The following is a 15376-nucleotide window of genomic DNA, read 5'->3' as shown; positions in this document are numbered from 1 at the left end:
AGATTAGTATAGTCTGCAGGTAATGGGTCAGACTATAAATTGGGACTTAATACGTTGTCTTTTCATGAAAAAATTGAGAGAATGGATGATGTTGCTAAGTGTTTTAACCCATTACAGCAATTTGCGAGTAATTTAAAAGAACGCGATCTCACCCAAACACTGTATTACGAGTAACACCCATTGTGATGCACCCACAACGGGACTCGGCAATAAATAGCAAAGCTCATACTCCATGTTCCAACTTTCAAAAGGGGAAGGAAGGAACAAACACAGAACCAAAAAACACAGACAAAGTCTGAGGTTTTATGATCTCCATTAAGCTTGGATTAAGTGTTGCAAACATGTGTTGTGGAATCTGCCCAAAAAATTGGAGGGCGTGACTGAGTTTGGTAGCTGCTTATACATGGGAGGAACACAAATTTTCAAAACCGTAGTATAATTGAGGCTGCTTACATTTTGTGATAAATGCGGTGACTAATAAAACCGATTCTTTAACTACATTTTTACGAATGGTAACATGTTAATGATTGTAATGAAGGATACACATGCTCAGGACAAGTACATTTGCTTTAAAGTGGAACATTGTGCAGCTCTCTCCAATATGTTAAGGTTGTACTGTGTGCGATTTGGCATCATGTCTGATGCGAGAGCTTCTTCAAGAACTGAATAATCTGTTCTTCACATTGAACAAAGCACAGAACACCCTGCCGTTGAAGTAAAACTTTGGACAACTGAAAAACTGATCATTTCCTAAAGAAGCTCCTAACACGTGCAGTGAAACATCATACATCATGCCGAATATTCAACTCGTTAGTTCCCAGAGAAGCACCTAGGAAGTGGAGCTAAACATCGGACATCACTCCGAACGCGCCGTACAACCGGGAAACCGCATAGACAACCGTAAAGACCGACGCAATGCCCTGCACATTTGAGGCCGCTGTTGGAAATGTTGATTAATACAATTCCTGATTAGTTTTCATGTAGCATCAGTCAGTCGTAGCATTTTGAGAAACAAGGTGAAAGGGCAGAGACGCCTCGAGAGATCTTATAATTGGGAAACTTGAGGTGGCAGGCGCTTGAGCCGTGAGACAAAAGTCGGTCCAGCAGAAACGCCAATCACTGAGCGGTAATCCCTGGCAATGTGATTTTTGTCTCTGCACATTACAAATCACCGTGCCAGGAACCCCACTCGGCGAAGGCACAGACCCACTTGCACGTGCGCACGCAGGAGCACGCTCCCACACATGCAAGGACACATTTGTCATTCCCGACAGACTTTCACAGCCGGGCCCGGCCTCTGTACATCAAACGTTGCAAACACCATAACATCAGAACGAAACAACTCAATTCTTCTCCTCCCATTCGAAGGTGCGGGACGGGAAGCACACTCATGTTATAATTTACATTCCAGCCCGATGACCAGCACTATGGTCCACAGCGTGGAGGCGAAGGTTTGCAAATTGCACACAGTTTATGTAAAACTCTCAAACTCACTCGGGCTGCGAGGAGGGTCAGAGATGGCACTACAGTGGTTCTTAACCTTCACTGCAGCCTGTATCCCCCCCCCCCGCCTTTGGTGTTCAGAAAGGCCATCTCGCACCCCCAGGGAGTGAGCACACCCCAGGTTAAGGACCACTGAAGTAACCTATGTGGAGCTTGAGTGTTATCCTGTCGTGCGCACAAGTTTTCCTCTGGACACTCCGTTGCCTCCCCACACAAAGCTGAACACCCTCGTTAAATGGAATTGGCCGAACGTTGAAGACGGCAGCAGCCTCCTGAAAAAGAAGACATGAGACTCGACCGAGCCTTTCCTGGGTAAACAAAGGGCATCATTAGTTATATTACTGTTACGTTATAGAAATGGGGAAACTCCGTAGCTTTGTATTCAATAGCGCTTGCCTCCCGAGGCAGTTTGAATGTGATTCAAAGGTTCAATTCTTTAAGCCCACTCTCAGCAAATCCACTATGTTAAATAGTACTCTACCAAAATTCACCATTTGATTTGCGAGATTGTTCACAAGCAGTGAGCTATTGGACCAGTGTGTGCCCATGTAATAGTCCAATTTCTGAAAAACCAACCCACAAATGAATAATAATAAACCTTTGAAGCTATGGCATCCCAGACGTCCCTTGAAAACGATAAGTAGTAGAAAATCTCAGTGTTCTTACCTGGTTGAATGACGGATTCCCAACTGAGTTGCACAACAGATGCAATGGCAACTTTATCATGCTCATTCAGAAGGTGTCTTGGCTGCTGGGGAATGACAATACATAGCGAGGACATTTTCCATCGTGAATAATTTGGGATGATTAAGTCTCTCACTTTTGTTTGTTATTTAAATACAAAAAGACTTACCCATCGTATTAATTACAATGCCAATGCAGTGGTCTTACAAGAGCATTACATAATACGAAATTAACTTATACAGTACAACGTAGCACATCTGCTCCGTAGCCATCATTCTCTAAAGACGTTCAGAATTCCGACCATTTCACACACAGTGATGCGTTCTTAATCCAGCAAACATTCGCTCACTTGTAAAAGCTCAGTCAAGCATTTCCCCATTTTAAAGCATATTGTGCTTTATTTTGTTCAGTCATTATCTATAGACGTCCACATAACAGCCTTTTCGCCTATGTACGGAAAACTTTTTCCACACCGTATGTAGCCAAACATGCTCATCTGAGAATACGTGACACGGTTACCACATGTAACATCTTCTTACTAACATGCAAAGCGTTTATGAAGCCACATTCATGGTAACGTCACGTGGGATGTATATTGCATAAGCACATTCGAGAAGCAATTTCGAGATGGAGCTGCTAAGCTTGTTCAAACAGAAATGCATCATATAACACGCTGTCTGGAAAGAGACGAGTGAATGCTGCCTGGGCTAAGCCAGCGTGGCAGATTGGTTGATGTACCTGTTGGGCGAGGGCTTACAGGTTGCATGGCGCATTTGAGTCGCAGGGCTTAGGGTGCAATGCGTGCGTCAATCATCAATGCTGAGGAATTGGTCCAGCTGTGTTCCGTGTGATGAAAATTTCCACGACCCAATATTTTACGCGTGCCAAAACCATCTTGCCATCGAGTGTGTACAGGCTGGAGGTTAAACGACAACTCAATAATGTAAACCCATTCCAAAAATTGCCTTCAGTTACACAGTATATTTCAACAAACCATGCTGTGGAATTCATGTCTTTAATACGGGGCTGGATATACTGACGTGCGTCCGTGTTACCTTCACATTTCAAGATGAAAACTTACGGGCATACATTTCACGTTCGATATACACCTAACTAAAAAGGTGTAAATCTGCAACATATCGCTTGATGCCACTGTTGCGGGTGAAGCGTCTACAATAGAGAGCTCCGAAAGAGAGTATTTGGCCTACTCTTCCACACTAGCCAGAGACTTATTGAAGGTGGCGGCAATACCCATACTCACTCTACCTCACTCCACGTGACCTGCCGATCAACTTATTGTGGTGAACTAATTTACACTGCTGGGTGGATGGAGGCATGGGGATATTTCAGAAACTTTCCCCATTGTTCCAACCGCCTTCGTCGGGATATTGAACCAGTGACCTCTGGAATGCAAGTCCAGTGCGCTAACCATCCCACCGTAGTAACATTCCTTTCAATACATTTACATAACTAGATACGATGGCAGAGTCGATTTACTTCCCCGTTATCCACACCTGCAATGATTATTCGTAATCTAAGTTTATATTTTGGTTTAAATATAAAGTGAATGTGACTGCTCACCTCAAAAAGGCACTTATTCATTTGCACCGTTTCATATATGAGGGTTCCTCTTCATCGCGTGCCCTCGTTCACGTGACCCTCTGTGCAGGGACCTGATAAGAAAGCAGATAGAAGAGGGAGTTCATCAAGATAGCAATGCTTTTCAAAATGTTACTATGGGTGGGGGCTCCTCCCCTATCAATCCATATCAATGTATTTTGCTCTTTTTGTTCTTTCATCCATAAACGAACATGAATTAATTTGCTATTTATTTTAAAAACATAGTTCGGTATTATTATTTTTATATTTTATTAGAAGAAACTAGAATAGGGTTGTTTTTTACATGTAATCAAACACATACCATCTTCATCATAGCAATTTAAAGTATTGTTAATGGCATTTACTAAGTCGGGCTGTGAGATTCCCTGGTGTAAAGGGTGCTCCATAACAAGCCAACTCTTATTGTTATTAGCAGTTAAGGTAAAAAAAAGACATCGTACATGGATCGAGGAAAATACTCAAAAACAAAAGTGTTGGAAGAACACAACTTGGAAAACACAGAGTTATAACACGCTTGATGTAGTCTCAAGCAAAATGTCAGAGATAATCGCTAAATTGGGTTGTGACATTCTTTTACTTGCGGGGTGAGCTGAAAGAATAATGACGTCAAAAAAAATTGGCCAGATAATTTCCATGGCCCAACCCGACGGTCAGCTACGAATCACAACAGGACTTGTATACCTTTGGCAGTTACTGAATGCGGATCAGGATTAACACGATGAAATACAGAGGTGAACCGTAGCAGGTCGGAGTGCTTTTGGAAAACCTACGTCGATGCTGGCATGCAACATACCAGTCTGCCTAAAAAAATGTAGACTTTCTTCGATCAGCGAATATTCCCTGTCAAGGACATTACCATCGTAAAATGTGGACAACGATCAAGAAAATGCCCAAAACCTGGCCAGTACGCAATTTAAAAACGGAAAGGTGCACATTTGGAGTAACAATGTGATGCATGAAGAGGGGAACGCATGCTCGAGAGACCGCAAGCAAGTCTAAGAGGCATCGGATTTACTGTAAAAAAAAATGTAGGAGACCTTGGGTGGATACATTGCGAGAAGGGATGGACAGCGGTGGAGGAGAACTGTTGGGGAATAGCAGCTGAAGGATGGAACGTGTGCAAAAGAGAGGGTTGAGCACCACCACAGAGATGGAGTAATGCGCGATCCGTTCATGAGAACGAGTACAGATGTACTCTGGAATTGTGGGATTGCTACGCTGTGAGGGATAAGGGAGAGGGACTTCATCCAAAAGTGGATGCATCATGGACCAATAATGGTGACATGTATATGACAGTGTTGAAACTTGTTTTCGGTAATGATTAGGCTAAACGTTTATATTGTTTAGGTTAGTTGTAATTTGAACCCCGATTTATGACTTTGTATGTTATAAGCTAATCAATACTTTGATTGTACAAGTCCTTGATAAACAGGTAGTGTGTACTGCCCTTTGTTAATCCACTACTAGATGAAGGCACCTACACAACCTTCGATCAAGGGGGTTGTTTGACCATACTTCACCACTCTGGTTTGGGATGGGGGTGGGGGTTTAAGAAGACTGATCCAGATATCACTCGCCAGAAGTCTTAGCCATGGATGGAGTTTGAACTCGGGTCATTGGGTTTATGGTGGAATGCGCTACAAGCAACTGCATCACCACCCATCCCTGTGAGTCATTGAATATATATGTGTAATGACAGGGTTACATCTGCTGACATGACAAAGTGACACCTGCTGGCCTGGAAAGGGTTTTACGGGTACAGCCACAAAGGTAACAGCCAATCAGGGAAGGAGACGTATCTGAAGCAAAGGTAACAGGTGGGGTTAGCCGAGATGTTCTGGGAACCTGCTCGAAGGTTCCACGAGAGGGCGTAGCCAGAGGCGGGGCTTAGCCACGCCTGGGGGGATGTAAGGGGGAGTGAACCTGGGGCTCGGGGCTCGTGTGTGGGGTCCTGGGTCCTGGCTGAGTCGCTGTTCACCGACATCTCTCTCCATCGTCCGGCCACATGGAAGATCTCCTGCGTGGGTTTCATCGCCGTCATCGTCACGCCGCCAGCCAGCGGCGGAGACGAGTGAGGGCGAGAGAACCCCGCCGAGTGATCGGCTGTGCGTGTAGCCAGTAGAGAGGTGTTATTGCCTCGAGTTATATTCAGTGACAGGAAGAACCAGTGTTGTTCTGTGTTGTGCCCAGTGTGAGAAATAAAGAATACGTACCCTCTATACAACGTGTCATGGAAGTCGCTCATTACATATGTAAAACAAGAGTGCATGGCAGCATGCATATAGTTAACTACTTCGTGTGCTCTGATATACATAAATGCACAAGTGCATACATATTGATGTTTTGTCTCGAATAAGGCAAAAAACATGAACGTTTAACGATGTAAATCACTCTAGTATATCACACGTATAAGGAATGACGTATGTAATAATAGCTATTATTGAGCAAATAAATAAAATACGATTTTTAAGTGTTGACATTCGTGTTTTGCACGCGTTTGCTGTGGCCTGCTTACACATTTCTTCTGCCGTGGACTTATGTTTATGCACGCCTGTTGCCGAAATATTTTGTCCGCAATCTATATACAGTATATATAAACAATCTACATTAAAAACCAAGCTCAACCAATTTAACCAGAAAACAAAAACTGGTTAATTAACGTAACGTTATCAGATTTGACTAACTTAATTTCAGCAATCTTAATTTAGGAGCTTTCGTGACTGCAGGAATTATTCTTTGGTTCTTTTCGGTTAAGTCACGTCTAAAAATAAAATAATAAATTAAAATAATATATTACGACGTTTCGATTGCAACACGCCCCCCCCTCTCTATATTTAAGGGACCGTCACAGAAACGACCCCTCTCTTTGTGCCGATTTGTGTCCTCTCTCTGTGTGCCGTTGTGATGTCTGTCTGCTTGTATGTCTGTCTATAGTTTTCTAGTTAGATTTTTGTTGCTATTTCTTTTATACCTGATGATGATTGCTTGTGTTGCAATCGAAACGTCGTAATATGTTATTTTAATTTATTATTTTATTTTTAGACGTGACTTAACCGAAAAGAACCAAAGATTAATTTCAGCAGTGACAAGTAAAAAGTACACACAAAAAAAGGGATGTCATGCTTTAGAACACTCGACTTGCAGTCCAGAATCTCCGGAGAGGGCAGTTTAAACAATGGGCAAGTTTATGTGCCCCCCCCACCTGCCCCCCCCACCTGCCCCCCCCACACCTCTGTCCACGCAGCAGTACACTGTATAAATGGGTACGCCACATTTAGTCAATCCTGCACAGGTCGCGTGTGGTAGGGCAAAGTGTGGGTACTCCTACCTCTTCTGAAACATCTGGTCAGCATGGAAGAGTAGGCCAAACACCCTCTAGAGAGGGGCTCTCCACAACTCCCTGTAGTGGAGGCTCCTTTACCAGCAGTTGCACGGCAATGCAATTGCAGGGCTGCACCTTTACCTTTGACCAAAACACCTTACGTGTTCCGTGACTAAAATTGGGGAATTTAAAATATCCATTGTGCCGTTCGAGGACTAATATTAGCTCTGCACGGGTTACTGCAAAGAGATCCATACCGTCCCTTGGCTTCTACTCGCACTGTTCTTGAGCACCTGTGGGGCACGCAGACTCCCTTCTGAATGGGCCCCAAAAATTCCACAACATCCATTGCCCCCAGCCCAGGGAAGACACAGACAGACAGAGGAGATGGGACACACACGTAAAAAAAAGTTTTGGCGAAAATCTTTTTGTTGTTGGCCAAGTGAACACCTCTTGCTCCACCCAATGTTCTAGGAGGCCATTAACCTGTCAAGGTGATGGGTGAACCCCATCCATGTTTTTTTTTAGCCAGAGCATATCTCCATAAGCACAAAGGTATATTCTCTCGACAATAATGCCCATTCAATTTCGACTTGACGTAAGGTATGCAAGAAAGGTATTAGGAACGCCCAGAGAAAGGCACGATGCTTGTGTGCCTTTGAACTACTAACTTCTTCTATATATACACGAACATATATTTTAAACCCACTGTGTATATAATGTAGTTTTAAATCATCGGCAACTATGAGGAAGGGGAAAAAAATCCAAACCTAAAAAGGTTTGTGTGCTTTTCCCCAACACGATCAAATGTTTTCACGTGATGTTAGTCATACGGTCTGTTCTCCAGCGTATACACACATATATAATATAGCATGTCTATGTGCAATTGGAAAAACACACACGTATATATTGCAAGCATGTTTTTCCTATCCTCGTGCCAGCGAGCCACTTATTATCCCACTTATTTTAATGCTTCATAGTTATTTGTGAAGTTGCGTTTGTATGCAAGACTTTCCTGCAAGGGAGAATAAGGCTCAAGCACAGATTCGTTTTTCAACTTAGTTTTTTTCTCATGTTGTGTGTGTGTGTGTTGTCGACATTGCGTTGACTTTGAACATCAGATCTGGTCTGCAATCACCCACTGAGTAATTATCTTGAACATCCATTTGTTCCGGCACTTTGACATCTACTCCATGGGAGTTATGGTAGACATAATATATATAATAAATGACGACGAAGACTTATATAGCTACCTCATTAACATGGGCGTCACGGTGGAATAATGTTAACTACTTTGCCTGGTATGCAGGAGGTCGTGGGTTCCATCACGACCCATGGTCGTGTGGATATTTATTCGGGTCCTCCGGTTTTTCCCTCCACATTTAGGAACATGTGTTTAGAGTATTTGGCTGATATAAGTTTCCACATGATAAGCCACTTCGTTGCTCTTTCATTTGTGGCCAAGTCGCTTATGCAAGAGAGCTATATAGCTCTGTGGGCCTTACCTGGTAAAATAAAAAAATAGTTTACTAGTTTTAGTTTTTTATATAAAGCCCAACATTAAGTCTATCACCTACCCCCCTTCCCCAGCCACCACACTCACAATGCACTTGCCCCATCTAGTTGAAGCTCAGATAACACCCTCTGGGTGCCAGTAGCCACATCCTCCTGGAGTGTTGCCTCACCGCAGCTTTAGGACATTTGGTTTCACTTGGAGTGGCCATCATCACTTTATGGCGCCATATGAAAGAATATGATCATATTCTGGATGTATAGCGGAAACCTTTGCAGTCAGTTTAATACGTAGGCTTTCGCGACCAATATAATCCATAACCTTTGCAGTATCAATAATAACCAACGATGATTTAGATAGCCACTTCAAAAATACCAGGTAATAATATTTACTTGTTAAGAACGCTTCTGTTAGTCTCATGAATGATTACTAACGTAGCGCAAACTAATGCTGAATAAATAAGAATAGACTTTACCCTTTAAAGCAATACAACAGGTGTCAAGATGTTCAAACACCAAATAGACAACTATTGCAAGGCATAAAGTCTTTCTGTTCCATAATTTTGATACCGGTAAAAAAAAAAGTCTCTAAGATCACAAACCCAAACTTTGGAGACTGAACGTGGTTCAGCGGCATTCCCGGTCAGAATAGCGACCACCCGTCAGCACTGTCATCATCGCTGCTGCCCCCCCCCCCCAGCAAGCCGTACCACTGAGCAACCTCCGGTTATGCAGGTGCCATGCAACGGGTCGCCGTGGCCCGGCATTGCTACCAAAGCATTCGGGTATGCAGAGGAATATCGCGGCGCTCCGCAGTTCCCACCACCTACGCGAAATCTACAGCACCCAAAGCCCCTCTGCAGGGAAAGTGATTGCAGCTGTGTTTGGGCACTGCCAGGCCGTAATCCATGTTGACTTATTCCACCCCCACTGTGGAGGGGAGAGGGGGGGGGCACGCCGACGCACACCGCCCAAAGTCTGGAGGACAAACAGTCGTCTGGTTATGCTTTACAAAGGTCTTTTTCTGCTGCTGGTTGACTACCCACGCCTCTGCATGAATCGCGTGATGACTGCAGCTACAGCCGTAGCAAAAGCTGCCACGTCTGGATGGTATTAACTACTGGGACGTATCATGGGGGGAAATAATATCTCGCAACCAGAAGATTGGGGGGGGGGGGGCTACAAGTGGTTACCTGGGGAAACTAGAACAGGTGGAAATCCGAGCTTCAAGAGCCACACTCGTATATTTCTAACTCCAACGTGGCAGCCCTCATGACACCGGCAGCACAAGAGACCAGTTTTGACGAGGCTATGAGGTTTCCTGCGAATCACCCTGTCTTAGGTGACCTATACAATGTGCCTGGTTCATTAGAATATGAAGGCTTCATGTAATTAATTATTAGCTTTGGCTTACCGGCTAGACCAGTTTCCTGGCAATCTGCATCTACTGCAAGTGCTTGTGCAGGACGGCTTGGGACCTGCCTCCCACTATTCGTAGGCCCTTTACTCAGTTGCTATAGTTTGGCTGTTGGAGCCTTCGGGGTTTACACTGAATTGTACGAATCATAAATATAAATTGTTGCGACCCAACGTTTTTAAATACATTGGTTGCGAAAGTATTTGTATTCATAACTTTCAACTAATTATTATCCGCACGTAGCATGCTATATGCGCTTTCCCCTGTCCCATGCTCGTACTGTATTATAAAATCACGAGATTCTCATGTCTAAAATGAGATTCCCAAAACTGAGATTGTTTCTCATGACGTGCTAGCGATAAAAAATGTTGCGTCTTCACCAGAGTTCAGGAGCTTCCATTTGATATGAACCTCACATTTGTAGATATCGTGTGAAGGATATGTGTATGATCTGGCTAAATGTATAAGTTTCACCCTGTGAGATAAACTAAAACTGAGGCAGACCTTAGAGTAGAGCTGAGACCGTTTAGTCGATTACGTTAATTCATCTGCTACCTTTTTGTCGTCGATCACTGAGTGGTCCCTTAAAAAGTTACAGCCACCCCAATATCCTGAAGGCAGGAAACCCCCCCTACAAGCCACGCCCAGCGTGACACGGCTGATGATGCCAATGAACGGTCCAATCCCTAACGATCACCTCCGGCACTTGCGGAAATAGAAGATACTTTTTTTTTACCCCCGACTGTTTCCGTCATTCTATTCAACTCATGGGTGGACAATCGGGAGAATAGTAAATTATTAACACGACCGGATATCCCAGCACCACCTTGTAGCCACCTTTAAACTGGGATGATGAGACGGCACTGCTCACCGAACCCTCCCTGTTTTGCTCCTCCTGTTCGGATGTTCCCAAGAGCAGAGGAATACATCTCATGATTGGCAAGGTAAACAATAATGTCCTTCAGCTGCTGCGATGAGAAAGATGGGGGGCAGCAATAATTCTGCGCCAGTGACGCCTACACCATTATTCCAGGACGGGGGCGTGGCTTAGGACTGTAGCAAAATAACAGCTGTGAAGTATTGGATTTAAATTTAAGTATTAATAGTATTTGCTGCGCAATAGTGGTCCCTGTGCATTAGTGTACACCGAGTATTGACAGTGTGTGCTGTATGTATATTTGTAAACACAGCGGCTGTGTGTTTACACGTACTTTGAGCATAGGAGGAGAGCGAAATTAATAGTAAATTGTTAAATATGAAAGTCAATTTTGTGTTGTTGTAAAGCTGGCCTTCATGTTCTTTATCCTGAAAAACATCACTACAGTGGTTTAAAATGTCCAGTATACATATATTTTTCTTATTAAATAAATATCTGCTTCAGTTAATAAGCTATATTACGATGCAATATATTGCAATTCTTGTATGTACATTTATACAGTAAATAAGGAAAGAATACAACAGTATAATTACAATTACATTTGTACTAAGTTAGAATTATACTCACAAGTGCTGCTGCATTACTTATAGATTGAACAAAGCATGAAGTGAAAAAATTAGATATTTATTTTTGAGGCAATGAAGACTGCTCTTAAGTAATATGTAAAAAAATGTCTTCAAACATTTTTTTTATGAGAAGTAATGATGTGATTGCTATGATGCGTGTGGAAAGCAGTGTTGTAGTTATTATGATCATATTCTACTGATCCTAGAGACCTGACCCCTATTCCAGAATGTGGACAAAACTGACGGTTCGTTATCCGCACGTGGCTTGGGCCTCCCCCCTAGGTAAATACAGTCCCAAAAAATGCGACCAACAGCAGCATTGGGGAGATAAAGACTGATGGGCGTGTGCGGTGCTGCTCTGTAAGACTTAATAATGGGTGGTCGTCGACAGATCCTCATACCCAACGCGAGGTTTGTAATGCTGAAAGAGGGATCTTTGTCCGTGTGGGTTTGGGACCAGATAGGTCATTTTGAACAGACGATCCACTGAGGCCTGTGTTTACAGTGAAACACGGGTCGCCTGAATCTTTCCTCCCACAAGCCAGCCAGTTCTCTTTATAGCTGTTTTACAAGGGGAAAAGATGGAAGGAGGGAGGGAATGGGGGGGGGTGTGAATGGTCCAAAATAACGGGGAATCTCGACCAGGAATGAAAAACACCCTCATAAAATCACTGCTCCAGAACCACGGGCACAAAGGCAACCCAGTGCAGAACGCCGTAAAAACACACGCAAAAATGTTTCACGTGAAGCTTCTGCGACCCGAGTGAATTCTCTTTTTTACGTGGAATAATATATATATTTACGAGGATACGAATAAAGAGTATTCAGGCGTTAAGCAACCAATTTTGCGCAACATAATTACTGTGCATTGTTTTTGGAATTCTCGACATTGAACGCTTATCACCTTTAACCGGTGCTTCGTGTACTTTTGCGAAGCACGTAATGCATTTGTACGTTTGCGCTTCATGCGAATATATATTTCAATGATGAGCACACCTTTGATTATATTTGGTTTTAATCATGCACTAAATTATTAATTGGATGGCCTGTGTTCATATATTCTGATTTAAAATGTAATTTAATCATTGTGATCATGACTGGATAGTCACAAAGTGTTATGTCTCTCAAAGCTTGAGGCCACGCACGCATATAGGGTGGCTTAAAAGTCAGAACACAGGGTATTATATTTATTTTAACAAATCACAAAGAGTTATTTAATTTATTTTGACAAATGTTCAAAATTACTGCCATTAACATCAATGTAAGCTTGAATTATCTTTAAACGTGCATTTAATAATATTTGTTTAAGATTACAGGTGGAATCTGAACGTTTATCAATTATGTTGTGTCAACTAATTTTGGGTTCTTGGTCGAGTTTTGTCAATGTCAAATTTGAGGTAACCCCACATGAATAAGAAAAATAGATATAATGATAATATATACATTATTAATTTAACGACTAAACAATTCATATTTGTTGGTGTTAAAATAAATAGCATAACCCGATGTGTCCTCTATTTTGGGCCACCCTGTATGCAAAAAAAGCCTACTTCATACAACTTTTCGAACTGGGCAACTTTTAAAAGCTAGCCAGAACTTGTAATCTGCTTCAGTGTCTATTAAATTAATAGTTATGTGCATCAAAAGGGACACTAGGCAAACTGCAATGCCACTTTTGATTAACATCTTCCCACCACTATAAATACAGGATGCTCCCACAGCAGTGCAACGTTGGGCACACATTGCACTTGCAATCCAGAGGTCGCCCACTCGATTTGTTAAGATCTCCTGGCGCAGCATTGGACACAATGGGGACATTTTATTCAATCCCCCGACTATCTTTGTCCATGCAGCAGCATAAATGGCTACACCACATTTGGCAGGTCATATTAGCAATGGTTGGCTATGTACGGTGCGAAAAGAAGTTCACAGACATACATATATGTATATGCATTGGAGCAAAGTGTGGGCACTCCCACCTCTTCCAAGAAGTCTGGCCAACATGGTGGAGTAGGCCAAACATCCTCCAGAGTGGTTCTCTACAGCTCCTCCTAGTAGAAGCCCTTGTGCCAGCAGTGGCGTGAGTAAGTAAGTTTAATACAAACATAAACAGGCAGTTTTTTTTTATCAATAAAGTGTTGCAGCTGGAAAAAAACATGTGAAGAGAGTTTAACGATTATATGTTTTTTGTTTGAAGATTGGAAAGGTAAGATTTTTAGGAATGCCCATGCCAAGACTTAATGCTCAAGAGATGTGGATCAAAAGCCACTTTTGGTGTAGCACAGAAATGTTTAAAAGAGGTGCATTCACTGAGAAAACACTGTAGCCCTCTTAAACACTGACTCGCAAAGCCACCCAACTTGTAGGAAGAAGGGGAGGGTGGCTCAAGAGAGAGAGAGAGAGCGGAAAATAAATAAAATTACTGTAAGATAAAAAAAATGGCCAACCCAAAAGAATGAAAGTTATTTCCTGAGAATATTCAGAAACTAAACTTTTCCACTTTTGGCTCTTTTAATTTAACTGAAAGGTCGGGTAAATACCTGTAAATTCCTGCTGTGAAAAGCACACACCCTGGCAGGGCCCGTTTTTATCTGGAGTTATTTTGTTCGACACAGATTACGGTGAATGCCTCTGAAGTGACTTCACGAGTTGCTTAGCAGTTTTGGGAACACTGCACCGTTGTGTGCCAATGGGCCTATATCTTTCCTTGCGGCTTCCGCACAATTTCCAAACTCAGCGTGATGTATATGTTTTGTTGTTCAATTACTGACATTACATGTGGCAACAACATGGTGTCAATAGAAGACTTAACAAAGCATAAGTAACGTGTATTTGAAAGTCAAGTTAAATGCTTTTTTAAATCGCATCCGGGCAGGCATATACATACAAATTCCAGCCACACCTATGTAACTCAAAAGACTAGTCAAGAAAGATAAATTACGGTTTTTCGATTAAAAGTCAAACAAAATTGCCACTAATGGCTCTCGGATGTGTCCGACACGATGTTCGACAATTTGCAACACATTTTTGGCGTGAAACGTCGGACATCACGCAGAACAAGCACACGGTACAACCCTTAAAAAAACACACGTCGCCGAACTGTACAGCGCAACCGAAAAAACTTACCCGTATCAAGCGGATAAAACTGAAGACCAAAACAAGCTTTAGTCTTACACCATAAAAACGAACTCATATCTCCAGCAACGGCACTGCTGTCGCGGACACACGTCGCGAAACAAACAGAAAATCATAAAAGTAGGCACCACCTGCGCTCACGTACCTTTGCGCCCCAAGTACCCTCCCGCACCGGAGTTTCGAGGGCACGCATTCGAGCAGGATCGGTAAAGCGAGCCCGAGGACTCGGCAGTCTCGCCCTTGAATCTGACTGCCGGCTGCCCAGTGCCACTAACTTTGCTCGCACCGGTTTGGAAAGAGGGGATGGGCAGTCACGCATTGGAAGGAGTAGGAGGGGCGTTTTTTTTACCATCCACCCCACCGCCGCCAAAACTTATAGCCCCTGACACTGAATCCCTTAAAGGCAAGCTCAATGATGTCAAAGTCGCACGCCCAGTTGCGGAAACGGTGGGGGCTGCAGTGCGAGCGGGTTGTTATGACTGCTGCCATAGGATCGGATGAAACACGAGGTCTTTTTTCGTGAGCAAAAAAATGGCAAAGTGCTAGAGCGTAGAGCACATGGGAGAATGAACACGAAAGGAGAAAGAGAGATCTGTAGCAAAGACAATGCACAAAGGGACGTGCAGGGGGGCTTCTATTTTGCAGACTACTTGGAGCCAGAAATGTTGAATATGCCACAC

The 15376-nt window shown here is 43.1% G+C and overlaps 1 long non-coding RNA gene across 1 annotated transcript; it reads right to left on the bottom strand.

Moving 5' to 3' along the window:
- Positions 1 to 1572: 1572 nt before the first annotated feature.
- Positions 1573 to 14960, bottom strand: LOC144726676 (uncharacterized). The gene is made up of 3 exons (XR_013587323.1): positions 14842 to 14960; positions 3769 to 3860; positions 1573 to 2254 (listed from the first exon to the last, which is right to left on the bottom strand). It is a non-coding gene; the product is annotated as an uncharacterized LOC144726676 (long non-coding RNA).
- Between the last annotated feature and the right edge of the window lie 416 nt (positions 14961 to 15376).

The sequence above is a fragment of the Lampetra planeri genome, chromosome 24 (assembly GCF_965212315.1).
Source record: "Lampetra planeri chromosome 24, kcLamPlan1.2.h2, whole genome shotgun sequence".
Lineage (NCBI taxonomy): Eukaryota > Metazoa > Chordata > Hyperoartia > Petromyzontiformes > Petromyzontidae > Lampetra > Lampetra planeri.
The sequence above is the reverse complement of the archived record's forward strand: the minus strand, read 5'-3'. Positions and strand labels throughout refer to the sequence as shown.